The sequence below is a fragment of the Pleurodeles waltl genome, chromosome 8 (genome assembly GCF_031143425.1).
Source record: "Pleurodeles waltl isolate 20211129_DDA chromosome 8, aPleWal1.hap1.20221129, whole genome shotgun sequence".
Taxonomy (NCBI): Eukaryota; Metazoa; Chordata; class Amphibia; order Caudata; family Salamandridae; genus Pleurodeles; species Pleurodeles waltl.
Genome location: NC_090447.1, coordinates 421,731,852 through 421,745,627, shown reverse-complemented (window position 1 = coordinate 421,745,627; position 13,776 = coordinate 421,731,852).

Sequence of the window (13,776 nt, the reverse complement as noted above, 5' to 3'; positions counted from 1 at the left end):
CGTCTGTCCTGTGTGGAGGGACAGGTGGAAGTGAGGTAATGCTGCTGACATTCAATGCCGTGGCTGTAGGTTGTCGTGAACTGCCGAACAATTCTTCATTGGTTATAATTGGGCCCTATGGGGTACAGTGGCCAATGGTGATCTACGCCGGTGGTGACGGTATACCCCGCCGTGGACGTGACCACGATTTCCTATCAGATTCCTCACTTGTTTCCTGACCTTCCATAGGAGAGGACCTACACTGCATGTGCTGCTGTGACCTGTGTCTGGAACTTACCATGGCCCCTGTGACTGAGGAAAGGGCCCCAGCCTTCACTTCTGAGGAGTTGGAGCGACTAGTGTATGGGGTCATACCCCAGTATGGACTGCTGTATGGGCCTCCAGACGAACAGGTGGGTATAGTGTGGGCACGATACATGTGGCATGTATGCATGGAGTTGTGTGTGAAGGCCTCGTGTAAGGGGGGTGGGTGGATGTGCTCTTGGCAGTGTACATGTTGTGTGCTGGGCTATGTGTGTGCCAATGGTGATGGAAACAGGTATGGTGGGCCATTTGTGTGACTGGCTGGACTGTTTGTCTAATGGTATTCTCCTGTCTGTATTGCCTCTGCAGGTCAGTACCCATCAAAAGAAGGGAATATAGCGTGCCATCGCCAAGGACATGCGGACCCTGGTGTCTTCGGCAGGCGGAGCACCCACTGTCGCAAACGGTGGGAGGACCTGAGACGCTGGGCACGAAAGACCGCGGAGGCCTAGTAGGGGATGGCCTCCCAACGAGTGCCCGTCCGACCCTGATACCCCAAATGGCCTGCATACTGGTGGTGGCCTACCCTGAGCTGGATGGGGGCTTGAGGGCATCACAGAAGCCACAAGGGGGTGAGTACAGTGGCTATCATTTAAACTCATGGCTAGAGGGGTGGTATCCGGGTGGTGGTTGTGTGTCACTGGGTGCCCCTAGGTCAGGCCAGATAAAGCAGCGTACGTCCTCTGGTGGCTAAGGGTTTGATTGTGACATACTGCTTACCTAGCTTGTTAGTATTCACTACTGGTCAGGGCTGAATGGGTCCCTGGTGTGCTGCAGTTGGTGGTGCATACCCCTCCTCATTCCTGGTTGAGTAGCCATATCACTGGTAGTGCCATGCATCGTGCATAGGCCTGTTCCCTATGTGTGAGGGTGCTGTGTACGCCAACGGTGGTGTTGGTGCAATCATTGGCCCAGTGTACACTTTGTCTCTCTCCCCCCCTTTCTTGTTTTGTCATCCTGCCCTTAAGTGCATTAGCATCATCTGACGGAAGAGCAGAGGCACCAGCGACAGAAAGAGCTGCATCCCACAGGATCCTGGAGGCAGAGTCCACTGATGCTGAGGGCACCAGTGGGACGGAGGGCGAGGGGAGCACCACAGCGGAGACTGGAGGGGACAATACAGACTCTGATGGGAGCACCCTGGTGGTGGCAGACACCTCTGTGACCACCCCAGCTACAGGTACAACCGCCATCCCTCGTACCAGCACCACCCTCCCAGTAGCCCCTCAGCGAGTTGCCCGTGCCTGCTCACCCAGGAAGATGGGCATCTCCTTCGCCCCAGGCACCTCAGGCCCTGCCCCAGTGAGCCCTGCTGCCTTGAGTAAGGAGGCTATTGACCTCCTGCGATCCGTCTCTGTAGGGCAAACAACCATTGTGAATGCCATCCAGGGGCTGGCAGCGCAGATGCAGCAATCTAATGCATTCTCAGAGAGCATTCATGGTGGATTTGGCGGCCCAACAGAGATCAATTCAGGCTCTGGCCTCCTCTCTGATGGCAGCCATTGTCCCTGTTTCAACCATCCCCCCTCCAACTTCCACCTACCAGTCCCATTCTCCTCAACCCCAACCCATCCCAAGCACACAGCCAGACGAGCATGCACACAAGACAACACCCAAGAGTGTCACAGGCAAACACAGCACCACACTTCATCCCACAGGCACTCACACAAACACCATTCAGTTGCAGACACAATTCTCATCTCCACTGTCCCCCCCCTTCCTCCTCCCTCTCCCACCCAGTTATGTCCACACTCACACCTGCATGCACTACATCAATATCCACTACCAGCATCATCACCACACCAAGCACAACACACACCTCACTGGCAGACACCTCCACAACATCCATGCACACATCCCCTGTGTCCTCTCCCACCATGTCTGCCCCCGTCCTAAAGTACACAAATGCAAGCACTCAGACACCCAACAGCCACCCACCTCACAACAGCATACAGCCCATGCATCTGCACCCAAATCCAGCAGACAAACACCTCCAACATTCACTCCCTCATCCTCCACTCCCATTACTCCTCCCTCTTCCCACCCCAACATCCCTAAAAAGCTTTTCCTTTCCACAATTGACCTCTTCCCTACCCCTTACCCCCCACACCCATCCTGCACGTATGGGCAGGGTAGCAAAGACCCAGCCAAGCACCTCAGCCTAACATTCCACGGGCCCAGTGGTAGCACCACCTACTCGTGGTGGTAGGGGTTCCAGGCCAACAACACTGAAGGGGAAGAAGCCTGCACCAACTGCAAAGAAGGGGAAGGAGCCTGCACCAGCTGCAAAGAAGGGGAAGGAGCCTGCACCAGCTGCAGAGAAGGGGAAGGAGCCTGCACCAGCAGGCATAGGGGGTAGGGCCCATCCACCACTGCCAGGAAGGGTAAAGGACCCCCAACCTTTGAGCAGGAGGAGAGGATGCAATCTACGCCAGCAGAAGCTGCCAGCCAAACACCACCACCAGCTGTCACAGAGCCCCCACCGCCAGCCGTGGTTATGCAGCCATCAGAAAGTGCAGGGGTTGAGCAGGAGCTTCCCACAACCACCACCACAGTGCAGCCATCGGAGGGTGCAGGGGCTGAGCAGGAGCCTCCCACAACCACCACCACAGTGCAGCCATCACCTCCGGTGGACACCATATAGTCCAGCCTCCAAGGCCTGCTGTGCGGCCTGCCCCCTCCAGAACCAGTGGGCAAGTCACCCACTCGAGAGACCGTGACCTTGCACTCCCCAGAACCAAGCACAGGGCGTGTTTCCCCCTCCAGGACCAGTGGACAAGTCACCCACTCGAGATACTGTGGCCTTGCACTCCCCAGGACCAAGCACAGGGCATGTTGCCCCTTCCAGAACCAGTGGGGAAGTCACCCACTCCAGAGACTGTGGCCTTGGACTCCCCAGGGCCAAGCACAGGGCATGTTGCCCCTACAGAACCAGTGGGCTTGTTTCCACATTTGCCTGAGGTGCCCCCCGCAAGGTGCCTCCCTATTGGCCAACTGATGCCCCTGCAGTGTTCTCTCTGGATTGGAGCAGGATTTGAGTGGGGCTTTGGATTTTGCCCTGTGGCCATGTGGGCCCTGTGAAATATGGACTGGGCAGTGTCCCTTTTTAATACACATGTACAGATCTGTTTAATGTGTAAATCAGATTGTTGATTTTATTGTTGGACTGATTACAATCCTTTTCATAAATTCCTGTTGGCTTTGCATTATTCTGCAGATTTTCGTGGTCAAATTTTTTTTGTAATGCATATGGTTGTGTGTATGGTGTGTGTGTCGGGTGTGTGTTGTGCGTGTGTGTGTCACTCTCGTTTTCCTCCCACCCTCCCTTGTGTGGTAGGCGGCTGTACTCACCATTGTCGTCTTCATCGGCGTTGGTGTTCCAGGTGGAGCATGACGTAGAAGATCATAGGGAAAACTTGCAGTTCGGGTTCCATGGCGGCGTGGTTCTTCCCTGTGTCTCCGAAGGTGAGTCCTTTCTCTTCTGTGATGATAAAATATTTGGGCAAACATGGTTGGTGCCTCTGACCTTTGCTTCATTGCCGTCGGGGTCACATTGTGCCTAGGTTCAGGTCTAATATGACCATCATTGGCATTTTATGCTTCTTTCCGCTATTCAGTCTTAAAAATGTTAAAGTTTACATCTCTGGTTTCCCTTTTTGGATTTGTGTCCCTTTTGTGTATTTCTGTATATTAAATGTGTACTCTATTTTTCTAATTCAATTAGGGATTTTTATTGTTTTACATTTCAACTTTATTACAGTTGTATTACTGGTCAGAATCTTTACACACTGCCTCTAAGTTAAATCTGTCTGCTCTGTGTCATAGCTACCAGGGAAGGGGTTGAGCTCAGGATAATGTAGCCATAGCTACCAGGGAAGAGGCTGAGCTCAAATTAATTTAGTGACATTGAGGGTTCACCCTCACAAGAATTGTGATTATTAATTGAGGTGTGTACTTATCCCCAAAAATAATAGTCTTTCTTACAAACATCTAGTTAATCCTGGCACAGCACACCCACAGCAACCAGGCTTAATTTCACCAGCTGCAATATATGTGGCGAAGAGGACTAGTTTGCGACTTCAGCAATGTCACTTAGGTTGCTTATCTGCTGTGATATTTAATGCCAGCAATGGTCTCATCGCTCATGTAATTTCTAATGCCTTCAGTGTTCTACATAATAAAAGCGGCTCCAATTATATACACAGACAGTACCTGTAGCTGGGATAGTCAGTCAGTTATTAAAATAGAATTGCAGCGTTTTACGTGCATTAGCACACTGTATTTATGGATAGGATACTGTGCATGGCCATTGTTACGTATTTTAATAATTCAGGTTTTTACGCAGAAAACCTGCATGCTGTCTTGTGGACATTTGGCATATGTAGGATCCATAAATTGGCTGTAAGGCAAAACCTGGGTATCTGAAGCAGGTTTTGATATATGATAATAGTGCACAGGCATGTCCAAATGTACACAGACATGGGCGCAGGTTGTGAAACTGAATCTAGACAACTCAAGCTCATTCTGGGATTTGACAGTGACACACAGGAATAAAGAATGTGTGTGGGTTCCCGAGGTAGAACTTGTCAAAGGTAAAGGAAAATGAAGATAAATGGTTCTTATCTGGCTTGGTGCATAAAAGGAGTCACCAGCTGATCAGTATAGGGAAAGGTAAGGAAGACATTGTGACGCGAAGGGTTAATTAGCTTGAGCAGTGTAGATGAGTGTGATGCCTGCTGAAACCCCCCCCCCCCCAAACAAAGTGGAAAAGTTCATGATATTATTTTCAAGCTTGTGTAGAAGACTCCGTCTCAACCTTGAGAACAAGAGTACAGGGAGAAGATGGAATGAAAACAAAGGCTGGAGAAGGGCAGAGCAGCCAAGTGCCGATAACATAGCTAGAAAATGCCAGAAAGAGATAGAATCCAAGCTTCGAGTTATTTAAGCACTGAAGTGTGGGTGAGGGATCTGAAGCTTGCAGATGGGCTTGTGAAAGCTGCAATGGCCCAGCGTTGCCTCCCTGTTTTGCAGTTCAGAGACCGTGATGCTTGAGGGGGAGAGAGGTCCAAGCAGGCGGTAGAGGGCTTCCCAGCATTTCGTGGACTAAGTTAAGTTCCACACAGGGATGAAAGGCCTTTGTTTCTCTGCTCTATTATTATGATTGATAATTTATGTTTGCACTGTGTTTATAATCTGAAGTATTCAGCTCGTTTATATTTTGCTTTTTGAACATCGTAGTGTGAGCTTGCTGCAGTAATTGAAACATGCATTTTGGTGTGCAGTAAATCAAAGCTTATCTAAAGTATTCAGCTCGTTTATATTTTACTTTTCTGTACATCGTAGTGTGAGCCTGCTGCAGTAATTGAAACATGCATTTTGATGTGCAGCAAATCAAAGCTTATCTGAAGTATTCAACTCATTTATATTTTGCTCCCTGAACATCGAAGTGTGATGCATTTTAGTATACAGTTAATCAAAGCTTATATCTGTCAATGAACTCTTTGCTTATATATATAAGCTTAGATGCTCTTTGTAGTGTACTTATATATACATAGATGCTTTTCATTGCTATTCTTATTCTTCTATTGTTAATGTGCTAAATGCCTACATTTACCTGAAATTCTAGTAAAGGTGAATTGTATTCATAAATTGGCGTGTGGTCCTTCATTGAGCGTCCTTATTGACTTATACCGAACAGGTGTCAACCAGTCACATGGATAAGACACCAGCCACCACTGGACAGCACTTTTTATGTCTGGTCTGGAAATAGGTTATTTGCCTCATCAGCCTGATGTTTCCCATAAAACATTCACAATAAAAACACATATACTGTTTGTCTGACAAACCTCTTCATACGTTGGTTTATTCAATGTTCATTCCCATAAAGCATTGGGCAGTGGGTCGGCCCACCTCATGTTTTGTTGTCTTGCACTTTGAGTGGCAGTAATTTACCTGCTCAGGGGTGCACAGCTGCCTGAAAAGAAGTGGACTTCATGGACAGGGCTGGTGAGCCTGGGATGCTGGGACACTCCTTTTTTTATTTTTTAAAATATTTTTCCAAAGTTTTTTGCCTGTTTCTTATTTCTACAAAAATACTGAGTAATAACATGCCTGATAAGGACAAGCCTAGAGGCTTTTACAGCGCTTATTTGCTATCTGCAGCCTGAATGAGTCTGTATGCATGCTCCAGGAGCTTTATTTCGTCTGTAAAGGGGCAGAATAAAAGTAGCAAAAGAAAAAGTGTGAGCAACTGTGAGAATGTTAATAAACACAGCAGACAAAATAAATTCTGGTGGCAAGAAAATGGCATCAAATACATTGTTCCCCATAAGGACAAAGGCTGGTTAAAAATTGAAAGCAAAGAAAATCGCATATGATCCAAGGGACAAATCAGACAAATTTGCACAGTAATGGGATCCGCCCCTCAGATACTTGAATAAAGACATTAAAGGCCTTAAGTGGCTGATAGATTGCAAGACAAAGGACTTTTTGACCCAGATGGACACCCATGTGACTCAGAGTAGCAATGTATGTTCATGATAATCTCAACTGATATAAAATAGTTTACCAGGTTATGGGAGTTGACGGAGGGAAAGGAGAGGGTAGGTTGCATTGGAGAAAAGAGACTTGTTGCCGGGTTCTTGGTGGGAATGCCCACCTAAATGCTGTACATCACAAAAGTTAGTAAAAACTATTGAAAATAAAAATGTGAAAACTATTGGTGAATAAAAGCTTTGTCCTTTTCATCAAGCAAGTGACACATCTCCACAACCGACAGATTTAAATAGAAGATCATGACCTGCTTACAAAGTGGATAAAAGGATCAACAAATGGTTTTAACCTAGAAGTTAAAGGTTAGGGTTCAGTGGGGACAAAGGCAATCATCAAGTCACTTTAAAAGCATCCCCTAGGTGGGCAGCAATGCTACCCTTAAGCATGAGTGGGTCATAACGGTTAAACCCCAAGATACAGTTTTTAGATAGAACTGACCTGTTTATTGTAGGCTTCAGAAGAGGCGACAACAGCGCCCGATTTGAAAAAGAGTAAGTGCCAGGGTCCAAAGTTTTGCTCAGAAGCCAACACATGGTGCTTTCGAAAGGCAGGGGCATTGAACACCAATGCTGCGTAGTCGCCATCCTACCGCCTGTGTCTTTCATCCACCACCAGACGCCCCCGACTTTTACCTTACTTTTCCAGGTTCTATTCCCCTTTCGTGTTTTACCCTTTCTTGCTCTGGGTCAAAGTCTGACGAGGACAAGTATGTGCCACTATCCACAAATGAGTGCCAGTGGGCAGCGCGCGAGAAGCAGAACTCGCATGGGACAGGCTCTGAAGCGAGCAGGTTACCTGCGATACTATTCTCTACAGTTCTGTCGTCCTACATCACCACCTGCAGCCTAGGGTACAACTGTTAAGTGTTTACCAATTTAATGTCTGTACCCAGAGGTATTCAATTTCAGGCATCCCCAGAGATGTGCGAACTGATACCACCTGTAGTGAGTCTGGGATCTCAGTCGAAACTGAAAAGTAACCGTGACAAATTCCTAAATCTCTCCGTCACCTCTCCCGCTAGCGGACATTTTTTACACATATTCACTAGTTTTGCAATAAAATAACTGGGTTTAAAAACATCAGAAGTTCATAAGAAGGCTCTCTTCCACCAATATGGTATGCTATAGCACCAATGTGTCCTGTAAATGACACAAATGACACAAATGTTGCCTAATTTGTTCAGGTTGCTCCTTTGTGTAGAGGATCAAGATGAAGAGGAAACTTTTCTTAACTTTGCAGAGAAGAAGACAGACGTCTCTGGCAATAACTGCTAAGATATTCACCGTGTAAGGGAGAAACTTATTGTTTAAACCTAGAAAGAAAGCAATTACAAAGCTAGAAGAATAAAACGTAGCCAAGCCAGCAAAAAGCTGTGTGCTTAAACAGGAACTGTCCCAAGAGATGGCAACATACTAGAATAGACGCCAGACGTGCATTCTAAGTTATTTATTTACAGAAAGAAAAGCAATCAGATAATTTAGAGAATTATTATTATGGGTAACATGCTGCAAGTGATCTCTCGGTTTCACGTTAAAATGTAAAGACTGTTTAGACTACATATCACACCTACGGTGAGCCAGAATATCAAGTGTAGCTCTGTAAATGTAAAATTACAAAAGTTGTTATAAGCAACACAAATCACAAGTGATCTGCATACATCGCTTCTTCACCTCACCAAAAAGGGATGTTCTCGATTTGGAATACTAGAACCGACCATTTTCTTTAGTATTGGTAATCTGCCCCCACCCCAACCACCAACAATTTCTCAGCATTTTCATGCATATCAATGACCCATTTGTATCTACTGACACCAATAACCTTTTTACAGGAAATGCTGTATTTAAGAAACGAAGGGTAAAGAACATCATTGGCTGGGCTGTGATTACATAAAGCAGAGGGGGTGAAGGTAAAGAGGATGATGTGTTACGACAATATAAGAAGTAGAAACGTTATTTGTGTATCTATGTTGGGGTGGATGTCTTGGATGTAGAGGGTGAGGAAAGGTCTATTAAAATTATACCAGTCCAGATGCCCATCCACTGGTTGTAATGTGTAAAATAAAGGCAGTAGTGTTGCAGAGGGCAGGGGCTACCTCGTAGTTATTGGCGTCTGTCCCCTGTCCCAGAAGGTCCTTACTGACTTGAGGTTCTCTCTCACTCTCGCTAAGTGATTACCAAGTGACGAATGGAAAAAATAATACACTGATGACTTGTATTACTAAATGATGGGTTCCAAATCTGAGTAAGTCCACAAAATGACTAATTAATGGGGAGACAATTTAAAAACACAGTGAACATTACTATGTTATCGGAAGCTAGTCCTAGCATTATGTATGTATTTATTTACCAGTGGCATGAGTGTGCTTTACTGGGAACAAAACACAATGCATTCTCAAATCATCAATTTAAAGCTTAACATCAGGCAACAGTGAGGGTCACTACTGGGTCATTAAAATTGACAGAGGTCGCAAAAAGGCCCTGTTACTCGGAATGGCATCACTTACTCACATTCCACTGGCGTTTATTGCTGAGAACACCTACTCAATCCTCTCAAAGAGGAGTGTCATTTGGTAGTTATCCTTCAATCTGATCCTCAAGGTCAATTAGATTTCCAGAAACTCGAGCACTATGTATGCTGTATCCTCTGCTACACACGCCACAAAGGATCACCCTTGTTTTTGCAGTTATCAACCTCAGAACTGACTACTGTAAAGGGATCTAGGTGCAGCAAGCTTTACTGGTATAAAATCAAGGGGCTGGCTCAATCTCTGGCTAGACATGCACCAATCCCATCTTTTCTACTCTGAGTTCAATCAGCTGGTTCCTGCAAAACAGTGGTTTGAATTCAAAGCCCAATGCCTTGCCCACAAGGCTGTTTTTGAGCATGCACCTTACTATCTTTCTAACTTGACAAGACAATAGCAGCCAACCAAAGCCAAATGCTGACCACACAAAACAAGACTATCTGGCGGGACAGAAACATGTGTGAACAAGACTCCAGACTTCAGAATTGTGTCATTCAGAGTAGATTTTCTAAGATTGTGGAAAACTCTAGAAACTCATCTATTCAGGCAAGGTTATGTGTATGCGCCTAAAAAACACACTTTCAACCTTAGACCACTTTTTTAGAATGACTTCAAGAACCCAATAGTCTCCACCTTCTAATTTTAACTGACCTCACTTCTACAGTTGTAGGAAGCTGGCTCTGTATATACTATATCAAAATGAGATATAGGGGGTTATTACAACTTTGGAGGAGTTGTTAATCCTTCCCAAAAGTGACAGATATACCACCAGCCGTATTACGAGTCCATTATATCCTATGGAACTCGTAATACTGTGGAAAAATAAAATATCGCACCCTCATGCAATTACTGTGCCTTGACATCTGGACATCCATTTTGAGAGTAAGCATCCATTTTGAGAATGTGTTGACATTTTGGAGAATGCAGCTGAAGATAAATTGCAACGTGTGATGTGTTTTAGGCCTTAGGCAGGATGTTAGCCACCCACATAGCTGTGGTTAAGCCGATTCTTCCGTTTCTAAGAAAAAGCTCGCTTCGACAGAATAACCTGTGGTTGGAAGAAAGTCACGCTTGTTTTCCCTTGTACTCTATTTTTTACCCCACGCTTCTGACATTTCTCCGTCTGCATGCTAGCTTCACATATTTCCACTGACGCACATCGGAGTGTTCCAGCTTCACATATTTCCACTGACGCATATAGACTGTTTTGTTTTTTTCCTCTTTTTAAAGTTTGCTTGATGGAAAATTACCGAATACTGCCATTTGCTTATGTTGTGCAAGAAATGTATAAAAGCTGCAAGCTGCGCAATGTTGGGCAGACCACTCCCTAACCCGCTTGGTGAAGGAGCTCTCCCTTAACTCGAGTTATTGAAATAAACCCTGATTATACTCCACGTCCCGGACTCTGTCTCCTTCCTCATTTACCTATTACTAGAAAATTATGAAATAAGATAAGGTAAAATAAATTATTTACCACATTTTTGGCGCCCGAACAGGGACCTTCCCTTCTCTACACGCGCCGGTTTTTGCCGGCCGCGGTGTTTTCCCCTGTTTCCTCTCTTGACGGACTTCAGGTGCACCCGGTGGGGATTTCCCACCGAATTCCTTCGGAGATGCGGGGGATTTACTGAGACCGGCATACATATGAGGCGGTGAGAGACGCGGGAGGTCCATACCCGAGCCCGATATCGAGGAGTTGAGGAGTCCGAGACGTCTGAGATCCCTGACACGCGCAGCGTCTGGATTCGATCGAAAATTCTGGATTTGCTGTTCGGTGAGTATTACTGAATAGTATCAAGACGTTTTCCGATTAAGGAAACGGTAAAGGTATAGATTTAGTAACAAAATGTCGTTGTTTACCAAATTTAAGACTAAATCTAAGGCTAAAAAGTTTTTAGAAAAAGAGGTGGTTCTTCCACCTAAGGACACGCCAGCTAGATTTATGTATAATAAACATGGCATGTTGGCAATAGTCTTTTTGGACTTATGGGTGGAATATACTGAAAAGTTGGAAGAAAGATACCGGTGGCCCATTAACGGGACTTTCGATATAGAAAGTGTCCTTAAGGTAGAGGAACAGTTGTTCAAAAAGAAAGCGAGACAGGCTCAATTAGATTCTGTGGAATGGTGGAGGAAAGAAGCCCATAGGAGACAGGAGAAAGCTCAGAATAAAGTTGAAAAAGCGCAGAAAATGTCAGAAAAAGCGAAGTCAGACGAATTATTGCAGACAGGAAAGGAAACAGTTCTTGACCAAACAATTAGAGAAAAAAAAGGTAATATGACCGGTCTGTATCCGGTATTACCTAAATGTGAGGTTGCTGGTCAGGTTAAATTGAAACATGGTCCCCTTCCCAGTGCTCCTATAGATTTTGAAGAGGCACCCCTCATAGACTTATTGGACGTACCACCCCCGTATTCTACTGATATGCGGCCCGTCCATCCTGGACCTGGTCAAGCGGTAACACCTCCCCCAACTATAATTGACAACCTTTCAGAACGCACCCGACACCTTTCGCTGGAAGAGACAGCGGGAGGAGACGAAGCAGCGGGCGGGGGGGATAAAGTGCAGTGTCCCTATGATCCATTATATAAAAGATATCCCGCTTTGGATGAACCAGGAAAACAGTTACTTGATAGTTGGACTAAAATAGAGAAAATGCCTGCAGTACAAAGTACCATTGACAGTATGATTGAATATATGTTACGAGGTGGAGATTCCACCGCATATAAAGATGTTATGAAGGGAAAAAATAAGAGACAAAAAATGCACATATATATTTTCATGACACTTCTCTTTGCACGATATTTCCAGGCAAATGGTTTGAAAATTCCTACAACATTAGCAGACATTATTAATGACCTTAATGAAAAGACCGAAGAAGTAGAGGATGGGATAGATGGAGCAGTAGGTACCTTATTGGCCCTTATGATACAACAACAACATAAATTCAAAAAGGGTCCCTCACGACTTACTAAGCAATGTCCACTTCGTGGGGACCTCGGAAAAAGAGAAAAATTTACCCCCTCTACGTATACAACTGTTTCCTTTTTTCCCGAGGCCCCAACGAGTGAAGAATTATATGAGGAAACAGAGGAAGCCTTAGAATGGTTCCTTGATCAGGAACCTCCCTTGACAGTTGAGGAGCAGGAATTAGCTCGTACCGCCACCCTGTGGACCTCGCAACCAAAAATATACAATCCAGATGTCATTGCCCAGTTATTTTCTAATCTCCCACTTACGCAACGTAGATTGGCCAGTATATATATGACCCAACACTTGATGACGCTAAATAAAATAATTAGACCCCATCAAAAGGCCCTCGAAGATTTATTGTCTAAGTGCACGTCCTTAACATTCGTACAAGACCCAAGTCTGTTTTTGAACATATTCCTTGAGGCTAGACAGGAGTATCATGACGAAGTAACACGAACACTTCTTCGGTCACGACACCAGGATTTACAACAGAAAGACACACTTCGTCATTTTCCTCTCAGAGAGGTACACCCACGAACAGATGTTGGAAATAACTTGCACAGAGTTTTTGTGTATACCCCACTTACTAAAATGGAAATTATGAAAATGAAGGAAATGGTTCCATCCCATTCTAAGGATCCTACAGGATTCTTTAAAGAACTCGCGGATGTCCTTACGATGGGAACATACACATTAGCGGATATGACAATAATGTTGAAACACTTGTTGCCCTCGGGGATTTATGAAAAATTGAGAGAGAAAAACTGGGTAGTTGATGCTGGTGAATTAAATTGGGCAACTCTTGAAACACGTGAAAATGAGCGCCAACCGGGGGGAGATATACACCGGGATATAAAGGCGTTGCCAGGTCTTATTCTCAAAGTATTACCCCAACTCCTTACTACTAAAAAAGAGGATTGGGACGCCATTTCGGCTTGTAAGCAAAAACCTGGTGAGGATACTGGGGATTATTATTCCCGATTAGAGGAATGTTTCGCTATCAATAGCGGTCTTAAACCAAATAGTGACTCTTACCCCCACCTGTTTGTGTCCAAATTGGTAGAAAATAGCTTGCCTAAACTAAAAGAAAGGGTTCAAAGAGTTGAAAGCTCCTGGCAGGCTCAGACTCCCTCCCAAGTTTTACGAATATTACAATATCATCAAAATAGACTAAGGGAGGAAGAAGAGCGTGAAAAAACAAGACTGAAAGAAACTAAGATAAGAGCTTTAGTCGCACAGACTGTAATGCCCAGAGCAGGCCCGCAGCCACAACAACAAAAGACAACAACTACCTCCAAGGGTGTTTGTAATTACTGTAAGAAACAAGGACACTATGTCAAAGACTTACAAGGGAATGTAACATGTCCTGTTCTGAAACACAATTTGGCCACCGGTAAAACGTTATCTAGACCCCATGTTCCTC